At 51.1% G+C, this 8108-nt stretch overlaps 1 long non-coding RNA gene across 1 annotated transcript; it reads right to left on the bottom strand.

Annotated features, from left to right (window-relative positions):
- Positions 1-916: 916 nt before the first annotated feature.
- Positions 917-3989, bottom strand: LOC116961558. The gene is made up of 3 exons (XR_006166095.1): positions 3817-3989; positions 3717-3722; positions 917-930 (listed from the first exon to the last, which is right to left on the bottom strand). It is a non-coding gene; the product is annotated as an uncharacterized LOC116961558 (long non-coding RNA).
- Between the last annotated feature and the right edge of the window lie 4119 nt (positions 3990-8108).

Raw genomic sequence — 8108 nt, 5'->3', positions numbered from 1 at the left:
ACAAATCCAATCCTCTTCTGATCCATATTTTGGCCAATACACCGAATCTTTCCTGATAGGTCCTTTAGTCCATTTAAACATACAATAATTTACCATCTTGATTTTACTCTTTCCTCTGATATATGGACTGTAATCCCAATTTGCTAATTTCTTTCCTAATGGACTGTTAATCGACACTCCGCAAGCATACAGACAGAGGGTTCAAATGTCCGTGAGAGGAGAACAATCACCACACAGACTCCTGGGGCTTAACAAGAGCCCACACAAACTTCTGGGGTTTAACAACAGCCCCAAACCCTAAACAGGGTTTAACGACAACCCAAAACGCTCAGTCACTCCCCTAACAACAGGTCAGGACTCTCAACCTCGAGGGACACCTTCGGGCAGCGTCCCAAGCCGCGGGAACCCCACGGAGTTTCCGTGGGCAGTGTCCTGACCCAAGGGGAGAGCCCTTCCCTGCAGCACGCTGCTCCGGGCAGGACGAGCTCCAAATGGCTCCCCCAGGGACTCTGTTTACACCCCAGCCCAATCTGACCTGTGGGCAGTCCCAGCCCCTCTTGACCCAGAACCCCAATGACTCTCAAGCCCTGAGAACAAGGGCGCGGGGAAAGGTTCCACAGCCAGGAAGCCACATTTTCATCAGGTGGGTGCACCTGCCACGGCTTCCCAGAAGCAAAGCCTTTATTTTCAGGGCCAGGCTGCTGCCCTGGACTGTGCAGTCCGCCGCTCCTCACACGGTTGGTGAGAAGACCTGTTTCCTACTCCGTGCAGAGGAGCAGCAGGCAGCCTGGGGTGAGCTGCGTGGCCCCAGTTCAGCCCTGGCAGCTCATAAACATCCAGAAAGCTTCCTTCTCAGGCTGCAATGTCACAGCACCACCCTGCACTTGTTTCCACCCAACCCCAGGCAGCAGCTCTGTTGCTCTTCCCATCCTGAACCCTGCTGTGGCCACCGGCTCCCGTCCAAACAGGCGCAGCACCACCAGGACAGAAGGCTCGCTGGGGGGCTTCGCCCCAAGCTGTCCCCAGGTGAGCTCCCGGTGGCAGCTGGGCTGTCCTGCTGCCCAGCCTCCCTGGCCAGGGGGCAAGCCTGGCATTTTTCTGTTCCACTGGGTTTTTCACGTACATGCTAAGCAGGTAATCCTGGCTGGTAGATATAGCGCATTCATCTTAATGCGACTGGAGATCCATCCGTTTCTTTCTCCTGCTTTGCAGGGTTGTGCCAAAACTTGCTGGTGGCACCTGGAGTTGGGAGAGTGCCGAGATGCCACAGCCTGTCAGGGGGACAGCACCCACGTCCCATTATGCAGAGCTGTCAGACCAGAGCACCCAGCCCTCACAGCCCACCTCTGCCTGGCACGAGGCAGGGAGCTCCTGAAGAGGCTGATGAGTGCAGGGGTACAAAGCCTCCGCAGGGCTCGCAGGGCTGCTGGGCAGCGGGGGTGCTCTGCCTGGCCACTTCCAATCGCTGCATTTGAAATGATGCTAAAATTATGAAGTGACCGTTTTCCACTCTGGCGAGAGTTTCTGCGGGATCCGCTGTCACGGTGCGCAGATGCTTGCCCCCGTTAAAGGCAGGAGCAATTTCTGTTCCCATGAAGCAGTGCCTGCAGGATCATTTCTGACTCCCATCTGCAGCAGCACAGAAGGGCCGCAGCAGGCAAGCTCCAGCTAGAGCGACTGCACCCCAGCTTGGTGGCCTCAGCTCCGTGGGAATCCTGTGTACTCACCTCAGGGCCCTCAGAGGACCAAAACCACTGTGGGCTGTGCCTGAAGCACCCAGGATGGTGCCTGCTTGTGTGCCCCAGTGCAAAGTGCTCTTTGGCTCAGCTGGTCCCCAAGTCACTCCCGCCTTGCTGCTCACCTAGGGCCCCCCTGCACCCCAGTGGCACTGCTGCAAGCTGGCATGGGCTGTGGACCCAGCGCTGCTTCTCCAGAAGAGGCTCAGGAGGGATGCTGGGCTCTGCTGGAGCTGCTACCTTTAATGCACCCAGTCCCGCGCAGGTAGCAGCAGCCAGGAGGAAATGTACAGCTTGCAGTAAAGGAGAAAAAAAGGCTGTCAGTGAAAAAAATTTGCACATCACTAAAAATGGCAAGATGATTTAGAAAAATCTGCTTTTCTCCCTTTGGCTTTAGTCTCTTATTTGTGTCAATGCTTTGAATGCAGAATGTGGATTTGAGGGTTTCCGTGTGTTTTGAAGTTTCAAAATGATGAATTTGGTATAAAGGGGAGCACAACTCTCATAATGCCTGCTTGGACTGGTCTGTCGCAGCTGTGAGTCTGTCCCGCATGTCCCTGGCCACACGCAGGGCTGTCGCTCTGCATTTCAGGACAGGACAGTGTGCCTGGACTACTCTGGTGGTGGCCCAGGCAGGACTGGGAGCTGCCCAAGCTGCCCCCGTGCAACCGCTCGTGCCTGACGGTGAGGGTTTCCCTGCCCCGGGAACCTGCCAGGCGTGCTGGAGACTCACTAACTTGCCCAAACTGCTCCAGGGACTCATCCACCAGACACACCGTTCATGGTTCAGCGTTTTCAGTTCAGGGATTTCATAAGTCAGATCTGGTTTCTGGATATTTAATAACCTGTCTGTGTATTTAATTTCTCTCTATTTATTTTTCACACTTGTTATTGTTGAACCTTCATGAATTTTTCTTTCAAACCGTTTTCTGGTCTCAAGCTATTCCTGTACGCTCTTGGCACCTACAGCGTCCTATGGCAAGGAGTACCACAGCTCTGCCTCCACTTCACCAGAGCTCTTTGGGTGGTTTGAACCTCATTGCTGTTGGCTTTATTTGTAGTAAGATGCTGTGAGCTTTTTCCAGGTCTAATTCCCGTGCATGCTGAGGGAAGCAGAACTGCAGCCAGTGTTCAGGAGGTGGTTTCCAACTTGCACGGTGGCTCTGCCATCTCCTTTCTGCTGCCCGCCTTGCTGCGGCCCGGCTGTGTTGCTGGAAAGGGCGCAGCTTCCCCAGCTGCACGGCTGCCTCGGGCGTCACGCTGCACCAGGGGTGAGATGGAGCTGCATCAGGGCTGTCGGGAGCGGTTAGAGCTAAACCCAGCCCCGGGCCCTGGAACTGCAGGAGCTCCAGGGCATAAATACCTAAAGCTGCTTCGCTGCCCAGGACGCTGAAGTCAGGAAGGGAGCAGTAACTATGTACCCAGGCCATGTGTCATCTGAAGGAGCTGGGAGGCCTTCAGCTCCTGAGACATTGCAGCCTTCTCTGCATTTTACAATGGCCTTTCTATTTCATCTCTAAAATGTGCCTTGTGTGGTTTCTGTGTCTGAAAAATTGAAAAAAAAAGAATGAAAACGTGGTATCTCCACACTGCAGGGAGATAATTAAGACTAATAATGGTCCGTGTTGTAAGTGATTTTAAAAACAAAGCACAGCTATTTCTATTTCTATTAGGCTTATATAAAGCTTTTATAGGTTTTTATGAAGTTTATAGTTGGCTTTTTAAGATAATTAACTGTAGGTCCTAGCCTACTGGATGCTGATGTTGCACCTTCAAACCATCCATACACTCACTCCCTGCATCAAGCATCTCTAGTCAGAGGACACCTCTCCATCCATTTAACAAAATACCTCATCATGTTTCCAGATTTTCCTCCACACTGGTGTTAAGCTAATTGCTCTGTGATAGCTTAGTGATCCTACATGTCATGTTTGCTGCTTCTCAGTCCCTGCAAATCCCTGCAAAATTTCTTGAGGGAACTCAGACCTGAAGCTTACCTGGAAACAGGGAGGATGGAAACCTCCCGCGGAGCAGAAGGGCAAAAGCTCACTTGATCTTGATTTTCAGTACGAATACAGACCGTGAAAGCGGGGCCTCATGATCTTTCTGGCTTTTTGGGTTTTAAGCAGGAGGTGTCAGAAAAGTTACCACAGGGATAACTTGCTTGTGGTGGCCAAGCGTTCACAGCAACGTCACTTTTTGATCCTTCAGTGTCAGCTCTTCCTATCATCGTGAAGCAGAATTCACCAAATGTTGGATAGTTCACCCACTAATAGAGAACGTGAGCTGGGCTTAGACTGTCGTGAGACAGGTTAGTTTTACCCTACTGATGATGTGTTGTTGCAATATCTTATCTCTTATCTCCAGCTAAAAGCTGGTTCTTTCCCTAGCTGCATGGTCCCAAAGAAGTACCCTGCAAAAGGGGAAGAAAACCTGATGTTTGGTTGGTTGGTTGGTTGTTTTTTTTGTCTTTGCTTTGGCCAGGAATGAGATCTGGATATGGGAACTGGAGACGTGACCCGATAGGCTCTGGAGAATTTAGAAAGGCCAAAAGATGCTGAAGGATGAGAGTGGAGCAAACTGAGCACGCCTGGAGGCCTGAAGCAGCAGCCCCTGCCAGGCTCCGAGCTCTGTGCCGGCCACAGAGCTGGGACAGGAGCACACAGCTGCTGGCCACATCCAGCTGCCATACCCTCGCACCTTGGGCCACCACTTGCTAATGAGACAGAGCCAATGAAGGGCATTTCTGCTGACATGCACCCGATACATTATTTATAAAGCAGTTGTGTATCTGAACCAGGAAAAGGGGATTTTAGTTTTTCTGTAGTAATTAATTAGGTTTGACCATTATGCATATGAAAGAAAAAACGGTCCCACTGTTAACCATTGAACATTTTTGCCTTACTAGTTAAAGAATGATTTTACAGCATACATGCTGTAAGACTCTTCACCCCTTCAAGGAAACAACAGAAGTGTTACTCTTGGTGTATCTATGAGAAGAAACATTTCACACTGGCCCCCACCTCAGGGTTGTGTACTCCACCTGAGGAAAATACGGCATCGAAGTCCTTTTTATAAGAATGTCTTTCACAAGGTAACTGGAAAAGTTAGGAGAAAAATGTGTTAGGTATGACCTGCCAATCAGATGTCAGATCAACTGAATATAATGTGAAGGGAGGCAGGCAGTGAGATGGAAAAGATCAGCCTAGTACCAAGGCCTATTTGCTGTGCTAAAACACCCCCAAAATAGCAAGAGCATGGGCCCCAGGGGGAGCGCTCGGGTGCCCAGAGCAAGTGTCCCGCGGCGCGGGCTGGGCTGGGGCTGGGCTGCCAGCCGGCCAGCAGCCACCTCAGGAAAGGCTTCTCCAGTCTGAATTGGGCAAATAAAATTCCACAGCCATAAACGTGGCTGCAGATGCCTGCCCACCTCTGCTTTGCTCCGCAGATGACAGTTTCATCATTTCTAAGCATTTTGGTTTGAATTCAGTCAGGTTGTAAAAATATTCATTTTATCCCTAGCTCAGATGTTGAAACTGAATGTCAGTTAGAAGCAGAAACCCAGAATTCTTCTGTGAGAAAATGCTAAAAGGAGGTTTTCCAAACTTTTGTCCAAAAATAAAATAAATTTTCCAGTGAGGCAGTTTGCTCCTGCAAGCACCGGTGCTCTCTGCAGCCCGGCTGTGCCCACGGCAGGGTCTGGTGCCGCTGCCCATGGGGCACCACGGCAGCTCAGGGCTTCACTGCCTGTTTCTTGGTAGCTGCAAATACTTGTAACCTCCTGCAACCTGATTGCCTGGAGAGGCATTGCTGGGGGAGTCTCAGTGCCTCTCCCCTCCTTTCCACTCTCTCTGCCCTTGGCATTATTCTCGTGTAGTGAGAGCTTAGAAATACAACCTCTAAAGGTTTATATACCAGAAAGCAAATGCAGCTGCCAACAATTATTATTTTTAATCTCTCCAAATCTGTAATCCAATGACGTGGATTTAAAAAATGGTAATTTATCTTACTGTAATTTTTAGCGAGGCTGATTTTTTTAATGTTTAGACTTCACCATGGAGTTACCTCCTGCTTTTGCCAGGGGGACTGGTGCCACAAGGGTCTGGGTTTACTGTGTCTCCTGCCCAAGCAGAACCACGAAACAGGCTGGGCGAGACCCACACTACTTTGGACATATCATCTCATCCTCAGACACAGCTTCCTGGTGTTGAAAACACCAGTTCCTATAAAGAAACCCCATTTTCAGCAAGCACTGTCCAGTCACCAGCAGAGCATCCTGGCCCCCGGAGAAGACAGGGGTACCCGGGGTAGAGGGCTGCTGCCGGGCTGGCACTGGGTGCAGACACTGCCCTGGCAAAGTGAGGCTGCCAGCTCCTCCGAGCAGCCTGTCCCCTGGTCCAGGCGCCAGCATTCACATCCCACGTGGCAAAGTGGCATTATGCAGCCGTCATTTTTGTGGTTAGCATGCCGGCTTTGCTGCGCCTGTTGTGTGTTCCAGTGAAGCCTTCCTCATTTCTATTTCTGGGTCACATCCTCAATCTCCCTTCTTATCAGGTTGCATCTGGTTTTTTTTCATTGAATGCACTTCTGCTTAGCTGCTGCATACATCGCACCTGCATCTTCCCTGGCAGAAATGTGGATTGATGCTGGATGTTTGCATGCTGAGAGCTATTACTGTGCCCACTGCAGCTGAGAGCGGTGTATAAAAATACAGGGTTTTGGGGAGGGTGTGTAGATTTTGGGTGCATGGTTTTAATTAGAAATTGACATTTGTAAGCCTTTGGCTGCCAAGCAACAAGCGTCTAGGAAATGATCTCACTTGTGATATTGCAGGTACCCAGTGTCCATCCTCACTGCTGTATTTAAAGCCTCAGAGAGGGCCGCCTCACCGTTCATTGCACAGGAACTCCTTGGTGCTGAAGTTAGCAGCTAAGCTAGATGGAAGCCAATGCAGAGTGGTTGACCCAGGACCCCATCACCTCCCAGAGATGCTGGAGCAGCAGAAACTGAACGTAAACCAGTGAGGGAATGGAATTTGGTATCAGAGCCAGTAGGATGCTCTGAAACTGCAGTCTGATCCCTGGCTGAAAGGAGCCCCAGCTACTCTCTGTGGGTCAAGCTCAGGACTTCCCACAGTCTGAGGACTTGGCCCCCCTCTTCAGTGGGCAAATGGGTGCAGCTGTAGCCTGGAGCCCAGATGAACAAAATACAGCACGAGGCAGGGAACAGAGATCCTTGCGCAGCTCTGCAGACGCTGCCATACAGCCTCCCTGGCTTCATCCTTACAGAACAAGCAGCTTCCTCCTTATCTTTCCTTTCTGGAAGAGATTCTTGCCTCGAATTAGCTGACTGACTCACTGCACTCTTTGCAAAACAGTGTTTTGTCCTTTCTTGCTTGCAGCACCTCCCCTAGAGCTCTTCAGCCAGGCTGGCAGTAGAGGAGAGCAGCAAGAGACAGCCTCCAGGAGCAAAGCGCTGCAGAGCTTTGGCATCCCTGGGCCCTGGTGCAGGTCAGGCGTGGTGATGGATACAGCGTGCTGCCCCCTGCACAGCCCTTGTGACTGTGCCCTCCCCTGCCCTGGGCTGGCAGCAGCCGCTGTGAATCTGCTCCCCGGCTCAGCCGACACAGACCGGCCCGTTGGGTGCAGTCAGAGTGGGGCAGCGGGAGGAGCTCCTCAGGAACGGAAAGAAGGTTGGAGCTCCCTTCTTCAGTTCCCTCTTCCTTTCCTGGTACAGGCTCATTTCTCATAGACTATTACCCAGAGCTCTGCAGATACTAAATATACCAGTATCTCTCAAGGAACAGCTGGACACTATCGTAAACTGTTTCCTAGTGCCTAAGCCATGGCTTCCTGCGGTAAAAGCATGCAAACAGTCACACTGGAGAGGGAGTGATGGCCTCTCTGGTCCAGCATCGTATGTCCAACAGTGGCTCATGGCAAACGCTCCCAAGGAAGTCATTATATGCTCTTGATGTGCTTAACTGTGCAGTCCTGTCGTGTGGGGGCCAGATCCCAGCTGGCCAGCAGCTCTTGGTCTGTAGCAGGAAGCCTGCTGTCCCTTGTTTGCTTCCCTCTCCAGACTGATGTGACTGCAGATGCTTCTTTGTAAGTGTCTAAGCATCTTTCTGAATCTTACTAAGCTCTTTCCTTAAGTCTTATTACTCCTCAGCCCTCCTGCCTGGCAGCCCATCAGGTAACTAGATATGGCCTTATACTCTCAGCCCTGCTGTGCTCATTGCTTGGCCCATCATGAATTTGGTGCAAATTGAATTTGGTGCATCGCAAACGTGAGAGTGAGAATCTGACTGAGTTTAGTCCACTTATTTCACCCTTCTGGGTATTCAGTTCTCAGTGTGCCCTATTTTGCACACTC

The sequence above is a fragment of the Tyto alba genome, unplaced genomic scaffold (assembly GCF_018691265.1).
Source record: "Tyto alba isolate M040663 unplaced genomic scaffold, T.alba_DEE_v4.0 Super-Scaffold_33, whole genome shotgun sequence".
Taxonomy (NCBI): Eukaryota; Metazoa; Chordata; class Aves; order Strigiformes; family Tytonidae; genus Tyto; species Tyto alba.
Note: the sequence above shows the minus strand (reverse complement) of the source record. Positions and strands in the feature narration are given on the sequence as shown.